The sequence below is a fragment of the Diadema antillarum genome, unplaced genomic scaffold, assembly GCF_040938485.1.
Source record: "Diadema antillarum isolate AM-2024a unplaced genomic scaffold, OU_Dant_1.0 seq00003185_RagTag, whole genome shotgun sequence".
Lineage (NCBI taxonomy): Eukaryota > Metazoa > Echinodermata > Echinoidea > Diadematoida > Diadematidae > Diadema > Diadema antillarum.
In genome coordinates this window covers 1-12,486 of record NW_027273770.1, presented here as the reverse complement: position 1 = coordinate 12,486, position 12,486 = coordinate 1, and the positions used below count along the sequence as shown (strand labels likewise).

The 12,486-nt window shown below is 38.0% G+C and overlaps 1 pseudogene; it reads right to left on the bottom strand.

Moving 5' to 3' along the window:
* Positions 1-5,955: 5,955 nt before the first annotated feature.
* LOC139715230 (uncharacterized) lies at positions 5,956-11,092 on the bottom strand (annotated as a pseudogene).
* Between the last annotated feature and the right edge of the window lie 1,394 nt (positions 11,093-12,486).

The following is a 12,486-nucleotide window of genomic DNA, read 5'->3' as shown; positions in this document are numbered from 1 at the left end:
CACTTTTACATGCAACTGACGATAACAACACTGTATTGTATCATAATTACTAAATACGTGAATTCATGCATCACTGTGATCTATGAGAGTGTAATTTTGTATACGCGTTTGTATGTAGGCCCTATGTATGTATGTATATGTATGTATGTATGTATGATAAGTTGACTTGGCAAGACTAGTGTAGGGATGTTTTTATCATCCCTCTCTTACTCCCCCTCCCCCACCCTCTCTCTCTCTCTCTCTCTCTCTCTTCTCTTTTTTTAACCCTTTATTCCACGAACATCATGTTGGACCCCCTTCTTTGCTTTCTTTTGTAGTATGAATGTTATTCATTATTGGTTGCCAAACAGTCAATATTTGTACATATTTTTTTTTTACAATAGTTCTGTATGGAAATCAAGACGTAATGAATACATATATAAGGTAATTACTAAGTAAAGAAAATCTATTACAATCACCTGTTTACAACGGCCACATTTCGTGTTGTTTCTACAGAGCGGACGCTGCACATAACTTTGGCTTCATATACGTGTATTAGGCCCGCATACAATATACATGTACTTGTATCTATGGTACAGTCATCACTCACGCGCGAGTAGGCCTATTATGTGCAGCAGCAGAAAGAACAAACAAACATAACAAAACAAAAAACGATTCTGAGGCTTGCTAATTAAAGAGACTATACTTTCAACGCAAAAGTCTGTAAAACACTACTATTGAGTTTATTATATGGTCGCACTGATTTTTATACTGTGCCAAACATGTAAACTGCTCATTGACATGAATTAAATGAGTGAAAATAATGTAGATATTTCTACAGGAGGCGACAAGATGATAAGACCCACCATTTTGTGGTATACTTTGTAGTTATCTTCATTCAAGTTCGTTATCAAATAATTTAAAGTTTAAATTTTCTGATTGGCTGGCATGATTCCGAATAACATTAATTCATGTTTCTTCTAGCAGCCCAGACCTGCACGTGTTATTCTTACGTGTTATATATTGTTTTGAATTGTACGTGTAAATAGGCCTACTGATACACTGCAATGTTTTCCGGTTGAAATATCAATATTGATAATAATAATGATAATAATAATAATAATAATAATGATAATAATAATAAGAAGAAGAAGAGAAGAAGAAGAAGAAGAAGAAGAAGAAAAAGAGAAAAAAGAAGAAGATGAAGAAGAAGAAGAGAAAAAAGTAGAAGATGAAGAACAAGAAATCATATTGTGCAAAATAGTGGATTCTTCCACAAGAATTACACAATGGTGATAACGCCGAGGTATAGAACTAAATCAACCCCTCCCCCTTTTCTCTTGGGTCGAAAATTCCCTAATTTCATGTGTATTCAGAGTGCTGTCTGTGGATCCATTAACTTACAAAGGTAAACTGCAGTGTAGCTTCTGTTCAACAACAGAGCTACGTCATCGCACGGTAATTCCCTAAATAGCTCTATTTACACTTATTTTTTATTCGCACAAAGTATATAGAAATGGACGGGGTGGTTTGTTTGCTGCATAGTTTCTGGCTGACGGTATTTCAATGGGTCGATATTACGGTTCAACAGTTTTAGCGAATGATGGAAGTGTTGTTTGCCGCCCTTTGAATAGTTAATCTCAAGACGAGGCTGTAAAACACACACACACACACGATGTTCTATTTATTTTTGTATTTGTCCCATTCATGACCTGAACAGAAAAGCTGTCAGGAAGGAAGAAAGGAAGAAACGTCTTCTTTCCGAAGGGGCAACAACAATCTATTCAACACTGTGTTAACTGTTGTCTGAATCTTTTGATTATCTCTCTCACCCTTATTCTTTGCGTTTCGGAAACAAACTTAGTTTACCCAAACCCTATACTGAATTTCTCAAAAGATCATTTACATATCGAGCGGCATTTATGTATGATAACCTACCACCGGTGGCTCGATCAGCCTTAAATATAAATGTTTTTCTGAGGATATATACAAATTCATGAATCCCAGTTGCAATGTATTGTTTGCTGTGACAGGATAGCCGGGTTTAGTTTGTTCTGTTCTGTTATGAAATGATTGATTATTCTGTGTCATGCATGTTGTAACCTCAAGCCCTGTATTTGTTTTTTCTCAATCTCTTTCCAATTTTATCTCTATGCATCATTCTGCCTCTTTGCATATTGTAAAGGCTTGCTTAATTATTATGTAACTGGACCCCATGGAAGACCAGTGGTGCCATGGCGGCACCGCTGAATATGGGCATTCCAGCCGTTTTAATTTTTTTTTTGTATATGTTTTTAACGGAAATAATACCTACCTATACCTACCCTCTCAATTTTCTGTGTTAAAAAACCCCAAAACAAAAATAAACAAACACATAAACACATAAACAAAACAACAACGTCCAGAAACCTTTTAAGCACGACTGATAGGCCTATATATTATAAGTCTTGATTAGATGATTAATCAACAAAAGGCTCTTGCCATTCTTGCCTTGGATGACACCATACATAATTAATGTCTAAAAGCAGGCTGTAAAAACTTTGCTGCCAGGATGTGTACATACACGTATACAATCACATGTCACACAAAACAAATATAACCTTATGTTCGGGCAAGAGATGTTCAGTGATTTAGGCGTACCAGGTAATTGATACGTAAAGATGTCATTACCAGAGTACATAATGATATAGATCGTGATCATCTTGAGGTTACTTGATTGGTATTATGACGTCATAGTTCTAAAAACACCAAATACACACCAATCACGATCTCCCGAAATCCATAACTCTTCAAGGTGTAGTAGGCCTACTAAAATATTCGCACGAACTTTAACTCAACTGCATAGTGACCACAGTGATCTGTTCTGTCTGTCGAATTTATGCGGTCAGCCGCTAACCGCGATATTCATATTATGCATTCATGCGTGCATTTATGCCTGATACTACGCTTGTCACAAACGGATGTATTTATGTACATTGAATTGAATGTCAAAACAAAATGGTTGAATGCCTAACAATCCATTTCCCATCATATTTTTTTCCTTCAACTGCAACTTCACTTTTGTTCCTCTCTTTTCATTTACATTGAATATTTTACCTCATTTTAACCTTATTGTGATCTCAAAATCTCTTTGCAATCCTTTTGTCTGCCTGTATAGAATTATTCATCATGATGATATAGTATCTCTATCGGTATAATGCATAAGCTCCGTTCAATATTGCTGTTACATACTCTTTTTATGTTGTATAATACCTTTATCTTGCCTCATTTTTATACTATAGTCTGTGTACGGTCTGGAACCAGTTTAGGTAATTTACGTCGTTTATTTATTTTACAGAAAAAGGCAATTCGAATTTGTTCAAACGCCAACCACTTTGACCACACCGCTTTATTAAAGAAATGAATACTCTCACATTGTCTGACAGGGTCTCAGTCAAACTTGGTCTTTTTATGCATACATATTCGAACGCAATTTTACCTAATATTTTTTATGGTTGTTTCACAATGAATCGTACATTACACAACAATAAGTCATTGAAACTCGAAATAAAGATAATATTGTGTTGCCATTTTGTCGCCTGAATATAAAACAAAAAATATATACTTTATATAAAGGTGCTAAGTTCTGGAATGATTTAGATTAATTTTTTAAGAATGTATCTACTCAAAGTGCCTTTAAGTCTAGGTATAAAAAATATCTTGTAATTGCCTATTCAATTGTATATCAGAATAACATATAAGTCCATCTTTGTTAGTTTTGTTCTGTCTGTCTGTTTTATTTGTTTAATGTATAGCAGCATAATTATGTCTTTTATTTCATTTTATTTGTCTATGTAATCTGTAACTGTCATTAAGTAGTTTGAATATAACTCTGCATCTGTATTTGTACATTTTCATGTATTCAACTCTACAAAGGGGATCACATTTGTCTTAAGCCTGTGGCTTTCTGTGTAAACTCCCCGGCACATTTTACACTGTATATACTTTTTATGATTATCAATAAAGTGAATTGAATTGAATTGAATTGAATTGAGTTGAATTGAATTATAATACTATACAGCCCTGGTATACAAGAGAGAATCAAGGACATGCTATAATACTATGTGCCATGTGAGATGAGGGGAATCACTACGCCGGAGAGAACGCGAGATATCGGAAGTCCGAATTTCCGTACTTCAGTTTATCACGTAGATAGTCTCTTCCAGAGCTGGAACAACTTTCGTTTTTCTTTTCTTAGATCATTTTATTAATAATTCTTGCTTTTACCTAGCGAGACGGCTGTTATACGTCTTTGAGGGAATGCATTTCCCGTGATTACCCCGGGCTGAGTTATTTTAAGAAAACATTGCAGGATGCGTCTCATCGTCAAAAGGAACTAACATACTTGAACAATGAAGTTCATCAGCACAAGTCAACTTTGGAATTAGAAAATATATCAAACGGGATATATTCGTGCAGGTAAACATTATCTTGATCAGTTTGATGAGAAGGTAACATTGTGAATAGGTTAACTGTGAAGCCCACAATGCTCTCATTAAGTAAATCATTGATGTCACATAATTTTATAAAGAATGTGTTATAAAATTGCAAAGGCATATCATATATTCATATATTAACAATATTCAAAAATATTTAATATTATATGAGAAAGGGTGAGCATACTAGGAATAACAAATCGTAACAGTAAACCAATGGCACGCAGTTCAATCTTTGGGGTCCTATATGTACCATGCATTTCCGTTTGACTAGAATAAAGCTATAATTGCAATAACAACAAACTAAAAAATGAAACCCACGCAGACACACACATACAAGACAGTGTCTAATATGCGTATACGAAATGATATCCCACCTATAACCGTTACTTCTTCGTCTAATTTTCCTTAAATTACTCGAGCTTTATATCATACCCTATATAATATGTAGGTCTTCATCGGGATCGACATTATGTAATACACATAATATTTTACTAGTAAATAACTATTAATGTTTGAGTTCTATGTCATATAATAATGCATCCTGATGAGGCCTATGGGGCCGAAGGCTGTAATGAACTAATGAAGATAAAGGAGCTGCGCCTAATTTCTTACGCTTATGCAGTATGTAATAGGCCTATACGTATACATAAATCATAATTGGTTTCGCCTTGAAGTAATTTTCTTATACATGGATGGGATTTAGTAGAGCGTGCAATGATGCCAAGCCAAATTGAGACAGGTGGAAAGAGAAATGGAGATAGTATTTGGAGAATTATTACAGCAAGAAATATATATGTCAATTCATTTATTACCCATCAATGCCAAATCATATTTCCACATCGTATTGTAAACCACCAATAGATCCGTGTAGCAATAAGAAATGATATACTTCAGAATCGAGAGTCTGGTGGAAATTGCCTTTCAATGGACTTTTAGTTTAGTTTATATAATTTATCTAACGAGCCAAGTTTCTGCTTAATGGTTTCCTTAATTGTAGCCAGATATGTGAAGCTCTCAATCGAAATGGAATTTACTCCGAATTATTCTTATGTGTTGGTTTAGTGAATGCATACATAATCAGTAAATGTAGAATAGACATTATTGAAATTTGACAAGAATCGGATTTTTTCTCAAAATTTATGAAAAAAGTATTTGCTTTATCACAATATAAAGGCAGGTTGAAGGATTATGCCATTAACACAATGTCAATGATAAGTCGAAGTAATGTTTACGTTCCAATAAAAGTGACATTTTGCGTATTTACCCGCATTAACTGCACGATACTAAATTCGCCAATAAAAGATAACAGTATTGGGATGCTTCATTTATTATTTTCAAGAATGCAAAATAAGAATAAAATCATGATTCTGTTGAAAACAATCATAAACATCAGCAATCGTAAATGCACGGAATTTATTTAGGAATGTGACATAAATCATGTTAATCAGCACAGGCTAGTCTCAGAAAGAAGTGAGCGAAAATTACTGGATCAATGATACTATAGGCAGCGAGCGTGGCAGTCCTCGCAGTCCGTGCCGAGGGTGCACAGGCTGGGCGAGACGGACCCGTGGCCCCCCGTCCTCGCAGATCCCGTTCTTGCGACTGAAACAGATGTCCGAACACTGGATCTCTGTGGATGCGGGATCGGCAAGCGGTGAGGGTGAGGATGAGGAGGAAGAAGAAGAAGAAGAAGAAGAAGAAGGAGGAGGAGGAGGAGAAGAAGAAGAAAAAGAAGAAAAAGAAAAAGAAGAGGAGGAGGAAGAGGAGGAGGAGGAAAAGGAATAGGAAGAGGAGGAGGAAGAAGAAGAGGAGGAGGAAAAGGAGGAAGAGGAGGAGGAGAAGGAGGAGGAGGAGGAGGAGGAAGAGGAGGAGGGGGAGGAGGGGGAGGGGGCGGGAAGGAGGGGAAGGAGGAAGAAGAAGAGGGAGGGAGGAGGAAGATTAGAAAGAGAAGGAGGAGGGGAAGAGGGGAAGGTGAAGAGAAGAGAAGGTGAGAGACAATGTCGGTCATAAGTTTTTGGGCTTACTCGCGTATCTGAGTGCTCTGTAAGGTCAGACCTAAACATGGATAAGAGGATGTGCTTGACTGTTTTGTATATAGGGCCTACGCTAATTTAAAAATTTCGAAGTCAACATTGAATGTGTATGATCTTCCATGACAAACTTTCCAGATATTCTTTCCTATCACCCACGATATTACCATAAAATGTGTTTGAATTTTACCACAAGAGAAGTGACCAAGCACTGTCGTAGTACCCTCTTAGATTGTGACCAGCACAACATGACCGTCTGGCGGAAAGCTCGGTGGTCTACGCCTCCCCGGTGGTCATAGGAGGTCGTTTGTTTCGAATCAAGCCCGAGTATGTATGCCCATGATTTTCAATCATGGCTATAGTACTTTAGAACATCGAGTACCTCGGTGCTTATGCAGGTCATAACCTGTTTCAACCGGACTATGATTTAATTCAATGATCACAGATCAAGAAAAGATGATGTTTCATAGTTTATTAGGCTTATCTCTTGTTTTAGTTGAAGTTGAATCTTGATGAGCAAACATAACGATTTAGTCGAAACCCCCATCATACTTTTTTCAATAATCATTATCTAGGAGATTCAATTATTTCAGTCATAACTGTCTTCTTCCCTTTGAACCCATGCTCGAGTCGGCCGCTCAAAAATAGTTTACAGTACTTGCCAAAGTGGTCCTACACTTCGAGGACAGAAAAACACTTGATTCATGTCTTTTTACATAACGACAAGCCACTCTCTATTAAAGGAAGGTATGTCTTTATAATGTTAATTATACTTTTCGCCATCCCTACTTTTATAAAAGATGAGTGATATGATAATGATAAAGACATGGGAATGTGCTAAAAGAAATTGAACAAATATTGAAGAAATAAAAATCAAAGTAACTCGATTGCGCATATCCGAGTATCAATCTGAAATATCAATTTCTAAAGAACTATACTCGGAGATTACACAATATCAGTTTTATTTTGTTGGAATTGATAGGGCATGTATCAAAATCGGCTTTCCAGGAGGATGCAACTTCAAACACCTTCACAACATACAGCAGGATCGGGGGGGGGGGGGAGGTTAGGGGGTTAACCTCCCTCCCCCTCGGGCTGCCAAGTGAAAAATGGTTGTATAGAAAAACGCCATCATGTGTCCAGATCCACGCAGTGTGTCTCTACAGCACCCGTGCGCTCATCCCAACGTTGCCACAGTTGCGGAGACCTTGTGCAGATTGTATATTCACACCTTTTGCTGACATTTATTCTTGAGTGCATTTAGTTGTGCTTCATAATTCTTTTTTAAGCAGGGACCTACTATTAATATAGTCTATACTATGAACGGAGGTCTTTCTTTGATCCCATCATCACCGCTACCCGATTATGAGCATCTTGATCGATGAGTACATTCTGATGTTCGGAAAATGACGATTGTGTATTATAAAATGGGTTCAAGAATGTAGCCAATTGGAAGCGCTGAAATGAGTCACATGTGCGTGCATTAATTTTTACTATCATGCACGGCCTAGCAAAAAAAGCGTAAAGTCACTGACGTCACAATGTTTACACTAGCAGTGCGCACTTAATCAGTTGTTACAAGTGCGTCGCGCGCTACCATACGCGCTGTCAATCCTGTAAACAACTTCTCGTTCGGGCTGCCAGCCGGCCTTTCTTGTGCACAACAATCATGTGGCGTACGTATAGACGTCTACGCTAATACGTACAGTACTTACATGTGCGGGATTTCCGAGTGCGACGTGCGTAAATGTTTGGGACGAACATCCTCGGACGTCTTGACCCACGAAGGTACGTGAAAAACGCTGACAAATGCTGTTATTTTTTGAATTTTCGACCCATTTTATAAAACAAATGATGCACAGGATTATTTCGTGGCGTTAGTGGAGGCGTAGCTCACTCTCGGGTATTTACAATGTAGTGCAACATGCACTCGGCTTCGCCTCGTGCATGTTTCACAATTGTAAATACCCTCGAGTGCACTATACGCCTACACTAACGCACTCTATCCTGTGCATCATTTGTATAATCATGCATTATTACTGACAAATGAAACGTTTCCATCATTTCGGTCTATTTGGCCGAGGCGCCTTTTCAGACTCAACTGCCTTTGGATAAAAACACCAATGATAGGGGGGGGGGGGCAGCAAACCTCAAAACATGACAGATTTTGCGTCACAAAATTACTAATTATTAAAGTGCATGGAAATGTATTGTGGACACGCAGGTAACGTTGCTTCATCGTTCATTTTTGTTCATGGTAAGACATACATGTCGTGTACCGTAACTTTCCATGTTTACTCTGAAACAATGTGCGAGAAATTAGAAAAATTATATTACAAATCACAATCAACCTTTCAAAATATTTGCTTTTTTCTCGTAAAGTACGCGCATTTAGCAAAGTAAATTGGCTGAGCAAGGATTTCCTAATAAACAACTGCACATGCATTTTTTTTTTTAATTTCAAAGAATTATTGTTTTCTGTGCATGTAGTTTTTAGATTTCTCAAAGCGCCGTCTTTTTTAATCCAGGCTGGATGGCTGCGGGCGGTCATGATGAGATCAAACAAGGAAAGCTTGTTTAAAATGTTATTGTGACGCTTTTGACAGAAACAGGTGTTTGAATGAATTAACTAGTGATGTATGTCCACGTGTAGTGGGCCCGTGGTTTTATCATCAGGGGGAATATAACTTCATTTAATTAATAAACTACCAAAAATGTAAGCCATATCACAGTGTATCAAGTGAAATAAAAAATAAAATCTTCGGACTGCTCAGAGAGATAGCGGCTTCAAGCACCGACCATCAAAGGCTCAATTCAATGCACTTGTCGGGATTCTTTTGCCCATGGGCCATCAATGATAGCAAACTGGCTGCTGTTTGAATGATTATTTAGCCGGTTGGAACCCGGCAATTATCGAACCTCCTTGGATTTACTAATAACTATTGACAATTACATACCGAACCCTTCGGTGGAGTTGCATACGTGGCACACATCACCGTCCCAGTCGTCCATACACTCGCACTCGAAGTCGGGCACGGCGGAGCTACCCGAGCCGACTCGTACGTCCACGCACTGGCCCCCGTTGTGACACGGACTCGAACTAGCATAAGTGATGTTGGTGATGACACATTGATATAATATTGATAATTGAATAAAAATATGGATACGTCATAAAAACACACATGCATACAACGAGATCTTAACATTAAACTTGAAAATTGATAAGTATAAAGGTAAGCTCCATAATGTCATTCAAATTATGCATGCATTGTAATAATCACATAAATGTATCTTGATCCATTTCTGTATTGACAGTTGCAGTTTTGTTATTTAACGGTGCGTCAATCAGAAAGTGAAAAGATTTTGTTATTCCGAAGCTAGTTGGTTAATTCGAATACGAAATAAGGTGCCTCAAGTGTTGGTATAGTACGCAAACTCCAGTTTATTTTCTGATCAACGGGTCCTTTTTCATTTTCGGATTAACGAAGCTTTGCTATAACAACCTTATTGCATTTCCAGGTGAATTTGAGATCATTGTGTAATATTCATGGCCAAGACTAATAAGGGGTTTCACAGATCCACTTTATGCATGAGTAGAAAAAAAAAGGTCATTATCATTTGTACGATCAGGCAGGTTGGTTTTGGGGTGCACTGAGATAAGCATCTGTGATGTAAAATTATTGTTCATACTAATAATCCTTATAAATAATGCTTGTTAGCACAACCGCCTGACAACAAGCCTGATATTTGGCAATATTGATATAAAAGGGTCGTTGATGCATTCAACACAAAACAGTGAAATGGATGTCTGCCGAAATGTCAATCGACGGCCCATTCTAGTCACCTGATCTGGAACAAGCACGTTCATTCTTAGTTTGAACATGGATTCCAGAAATCGTACGTACAGGGCAAGCTCATGCATGCATTGTGCCGCTTTGAAAACGGGTAAAATACCTAACCAAATGAGAGAGAGAAAAAAAACCCAAAGGTCATTAGATTTGTACCAATGTGCAGCTGAGCTGACTGAGCACTTAAAAATGATTGGTACCTTGCCTACGCAAGGGGGCGGCATTTTCCTTTTTGTATATGAACAGAATTAGCTACTGCATATAGGAAACACACACCTCGTGGGGTACATGTTAGCACTTCTAATCAGACGGCTTACAAACTTTCTTTAACTATTATTTCTTAGCAATAACACGACTTTTCAAACTGATAAATAAGAGATATAATCAGTGGGGGAAAAGAAATTAATATAATGCATCTATGTTTCACATCTAAACGAATTATAATGACCTTGATTTGAAGTATCACGGGACGAGTTAATGATTGATAATCTTGGGTCACAGCTAACTGTACGACCCTTGACATTTTTCTCGACTTGTACAGTAATGCACCAGTACAAAAACAAATTCACACGTGTATACACACCTGCACGGACACACCCTGAATGGTGGTGTCGGGGCGGGGGGTGTGTCTCTTCGTGAGAAGAGCGGACCGGAAGGTGGGCGTGGCTTGTGTTGAGGCGTTCTGGATGCTGTCCAGCCAAAGTAAGGCGCTGAACACCGCTACAGCAATACTGCACACGGCAAGGCGTACGTCCATGTTGAGATGTATTATGGCCGATGGAAATATTTCTATATTACACAAAAAAGGTAGAGTTATAGACACACAAGAGGCATAAAATTGCATCTGTATGGAATTAATGCCCTCTGCGAGTTGATAAAGGAAATACAGGTATCGTTGACGTCTAACAACACTAAACTGTTAACATTGGTTAAAGAGTTCCACTTGTACACTAATTAACCCATGCATCTTACCTGGCCATAATACGACCATGACGACTCCAGAATCCAGCGGAGGCCTCACCTTTTTATCACCCCAGTAAGCAACTCCAATAAACATATGGACTAGTTCAGAAACATTTCCAGTAATGTTGATATTAGACCTACTTAGGTATAGATCTACTAGTCTCAATCTATATGTTTTGTTTTGGTTTGGTGTTGTTGTTGTTGTTGTTGTTGTTGTTGTAGTTGTTTTTTGTTGTTGTTGTTTGTTTGTTTGTTTGTCGTCTGTTTGTCGTTTTTGTTTTTTTTTTTTGGGGGGGGGGGGGGGGGGGGCAAACCGGAACTCTTAAGAAACAGGATTACCACTCTTAGTTGTACAGTTGTACAATAATACTTTTCTTCGAAATTAAGAAGATATTCATTGTATCGATGACTTGGTAACAAAGGCAGATATCGTAATGATAATCATGTGGGTTTTTTTTATTATCACTTTGACGACCGTTATGTTTAAAACCACACATCAAGTCTTGGCAATTTTAAGCACATCCAGGAATCCGTGGGTCCTAAAAGCGACTAGAACTAGAATAAAATAAAACATGTTCAGCCCATTCAAAAAGACTTATCATTTAACCTAACTTACCATTGGGGCAGCAGCTCAGGGAATGAAGAGCTAATGCAACGTAACTCTTAGTTTATAAGTGATGATTTTCTTTTTAGGAGAATGCACGTTAAATTCATAGCTAAAGAAAGCAATATAGAGCAAAGAGAGCAAGTTAAATGCTTGAACATCAAGACAATCCAAGCGCTTACCAGTGTTGCTGTTTGTCATCTAGGGTGTCCCACACTCTTTTCTTCAGTGTTACCAGGGAGGTGAGACGAAACGGTGATGCCTTGATAGATAGCCACAGCCCACACTTTGCCTGAATGACATGGGCCCACCACACACTGTAACCTGGTAAAGGAAAATGACGCTATCTTCGTCAAGCATACGTAAGACACGTCATCCTTACGTAATAATAAATTCCCTCTTGCATTCCAGTCACATTTTTATTACATTCAAGATGCACTGAGATATTGTATTGTAAGCATGGAAATGCCGGATGGGGGCGCGGTAGGGGCAGTGAGCAATAATTTCGAATAGACCTGTAGTAACATTCAACTAAGTCAAGTGCACACTTTCTGACAAAGGTTGTTCCTGACAACCAGAATGCT